Source organism: Nomascus leucogenys, chromosome 22a (assembly GCF_006542625.1).
Source record: "Nomascus leucogenys isolate Asia chromosome 22a, Asia_NLE_v1, whole genome shotgun sequence".
Classification (NCBI taxonomy): domain Eukaryota; kingdom Metazoa; phylum Chordata; class Mammalia; order Primates; family Hylobatidae; genus Nomascus; species Nomascus leucogenys.
The window spans coordinates 22304-26071 of NC_044402.1; the positions used below are offsets into that span (position 1 = coordinate 22304).

At 44.6% G+C, this 3768-nt stretch overlaps 1 pseudogene across 1 annotated transcript; it reads left to right on the forward strand.

Moving 5' to 3' along the window:
• Positions 1-3205: 3205 nt before the first annotated feature.
• On the forward strand, positions 3206-3768 carry LOC115832427 (annotated as a pseudogene). The gene is made up of 2 exons (XR_004027924.1): positions 3206-3286; positions 3390-3768. The product of XR_004027924.1 is annotated as an immunoglobulin heavy variable 3-15-like (transcript).

The window sequence follows — 3768 nt, forward strand, 5'->3', positions numbered from 1 at the left end:
ATAAGCAAAAACAGAAATGATAAAGGTGGTATTACAACTGACTCCCCAGAAATACAAAAGATTATCAAAACATACTGAGTATCTCTATGCTCATAAACTAGAAAATCTAGAGGAAATCAATAAATTTCTGGAAGTATTCAACTACCCCCCAAAATTGACCAGGAAGGAATAGAAATCCTAAATAGACCAATATGAGTAATAAGACTGAATCAGAAATTGAAAATCTCCCAACCCTTCTGAACCAGATAAATTCACAGTCTAATTTTACTAGATGTACCATTCTTACTGGAACTTTTCCAAAAGATTAAAGAGAAGAGATTCTTCCCCAGCCTGGTCTACAAAAACTCATATCGCTTGATACCAAAATCAGGCAAGGATACAATCACAACAACGAAAAGCTACAGGGAGTTGTCCCTAATGAATGTAGATACAAAATAGTAAACAAAATACTAGCTAACTGAAATCAACAGCACAATAAAAACACAGTACATCATGACCAGTTGGGTTTTATTCAGGGGATGCAAAGATTGTCTAAAATAAACACATTGATAAGTATGATTCAACATATAACATAATTAAAAACAAAAAGACCATCTCAATGGATGCAAAAAAGTCATTCAATAAATTCAATATCCCTTCATGAAAAATCCCTTAACAGAGTTAACATCAAAGAAACCTACCTCAAAATAATAAAAGCCACATACCACAGCCAACAAAAACTCTTAAGGAAACCAATAGAACTGGGATCTTCTTAAATTTTGTAAAAACCTATGCAACTGATTTATTCAATGTGCTGGACTTGGTAGTGAAGAAATAATGATTTTAACTGGGAAAAAAGCCAGATGCAACAAACCAACTTCATACAGAATGAGAAAAAGTTGCAAAAATATTCCTGAAGAACGTGAATAAGAATGCACACTTTCACCACTCCTATTTGACATATTACTGAACGTGCTAGCCAGAATAACCAGAAAAGAAAAAAGAAATGTATGTTTCAAGTTCCAAGCTAAGGAATCCAGGAGTGGTGGACCCAGAGACTCATTTATTATCTATGAATAACATCCAAACCCCTGACCTATCCCTTGGAACACACGATTTAGGGGTGATTGAGGCTCTTTATTTTGGGTTAAATGGAAGTTGCTAGGTGGAGGGTGTTAAGTAAACATTACTACATAAGCTGCATACTTTTGTCAAATGGTCATAGTTTTCTTGTCCAGCCTGCCGTTCCTGAACCACCCTATATGAAAGCCCTCAACAAACTCTCTGTCTTGTTCACTGGTTTGGCCTGTTGTACATGATGCCAGTCCTATTGGAGTCAATATTGGTCTGGCATGACATCCAGTCAACCTGGCAAAAGGTCCAAAAAAAACCTCATGAGCACCCAGACAGTGGAATCTAAAAAGAGGAGACCCCTGCAGAAACCCTGGGCAGGCTGTTAATTTCTACGTGGGGCTCAACAGCTGCTATCCATGATGGATGGGACCCAGTGCATGAGTATGGGGATACTGCCACAATGCCAAAAGTTCTGGAAGAACCGTTTCAGTGGGTGCATCTTACAAAGTGAAGGTCAGATGCCCAAGCTGTTGCATTTTCAGGTGGGTGGTTCCTCCTGACTGCACTCTGAGCAGCCACTGAGACAGTGCTCACTGTGTAGGCTACAGTACGTCAGTCACAAGAAGAGCTACTCCTAGAAAAACATGCCAGACTAGCTTAGACTAATCAGAGACCCCTCTGCCCTGCCTGTGGAAGCAGAATGGCAAACTGGGGACCGTGGCTTGTGGAGCAGCACATTTCAAGGATTTCTGGCCATCACACGAATTAGTTAGGGCTATGATGACTAAATTGTCATGGGACCCTAAGACCCGGTTCCCATGAAGAGCTCCAGGGGGAGGAGGATGAAGTTTGGGCTAAGTCCATGGGGGTTCCTGTCCTCTCTACACATCTGGTGGCTATCACCAAGGTAAAAATGGGCCAACTGCACCAGCAGAGGCGAGCTCCAGAAGACGTTTCCCACCTGAAATAAGGAAGCACACCACAATGTGGGATTCCACCACTGCAGAATTGCTCACACTTAGAAATGGGTCCAGACAGAAGAAGAGAGAGTTGATCACAGGGTGGCTTCTCCATCTGTGAGGCATGCGGGAGGAGGGCATTATACTCCCTGAACTCAAGGTTAGTAAAGTGACATCCATCACAAACCATCTGGGCCTGAGGCAGCACCTCGGCGGTGTCAGTCATGGAGACTGGACCATCCCTCTCCTTAGCTGGGTGGTTGCAGACTGCAAGGGACCCTGGTGAAATGACGGAGATGTCCGCTTTATTAGTGTGTTCTCGCATTGCAAGAAATACCTGAAACTGAGTAATTCATATAGAAAATAGGTTTAATTTACTCATGATTCTGCCAGCTGTACGGGAAGCATGACGATAGAATCTCTTCAGTTTCTGGGGAGGCCTCAGGAAAGTTACAATGTTAGCAAAAGGCAAAGGGCGAGCAGACACTTTATATGGTGGGTATGGTGGGAGCAGGAGCAAAGAAAGAGTGAGGGTGGAGGTTCCCACACACTGTTAAACAACCAAATCTCATGAGAACTCATTTACTATCATAGCAAGGGGACGGTGATAACCATTCATAAATCCGCACCCATGGTACAACCACCGGGCACCGCCTCAAACATTAGGAAGCGAAATCACATACAGTTGTTATGACAGGAGAGACATCCTGAAAACCTCACTAGGCATGTCCCACATCGCCCTGGAGCTGACTCAGGGGAGCAGTCTCCTCCAGTGTTTAGAGGCACAGGGAGAGATAATAGGGCTGACACTGTCCAGATGTGTGATATTCAACACATTGCACAACTGCTCTGTTCTGTACGTAATTTGTCTTCTTTAAAGTGTAACATTGACACTTCAATTAAATACATTCTGCAAATATGTAAAAATAAAATAAGATGATGATTGCTAAATGATTATCAAGGCACAATCACATAATCTGAAGTTACATTTTCCTGACAGGATTACTTCCCATGCTTACAGGACACTCACATCCGTTCTGGGCCCTGTCCTCTCCTCAGCCGTCCCACCCCAGAGCTTGCTGTATAGTAGGAGACATGCAAATAGGGTCCTCCCTCTGCTGATGAAAACCAGCCCAGCCCTGACCCTGCAGCTCTGAGAGAGCAGCCCAGCCCCAGAATTCCCAGGTGTTTCTATTCGGTGATCAGCACCGAACACAGAGGACTCACCATGGAGTTTGGGCTGACATGGGTTTTCCTTGTTGCTATTTTAAAAGGTGATCTATAGGGAACTAGAGATACTGAGTGTGAGCGGACATGAGCAAGAGAAACAGTGGATTTGTGTGGCAATTTCTGACCAGAGTGTCTCTGTGTTTGCAGGTGTCCAGTGTGAAGTGCAGCTGGTGGAGTCTGGGGGAGGCTTGGTCCAGCCTGGCGGGTCCCTGAGACTCTCCTGTGCAGCCTCTGGATTCACCTTCAGTAACTACTGGATGCACTCGGTCCGCCAGGCTCCAGGGAAGGGGCTGGAGTGGGTTGGCCGTATTAAAAACAAAGCTGATGGTGGAACAGCAGAATACGCTGCGTCTGTGAAAGGCAGATTCACCATCTCAAGAGATGATTCAAAGAACACACTGTATCTGCAAATGAACAGCCTGAAAACCGAGGACACGGCCGTGTATTACTGTACGAGAGACACAGTGAGGGGAGGCCAGTGTGAGCCCAGACACAAACCTCCCTGCAGGGGCGCGCGGGGCCACCA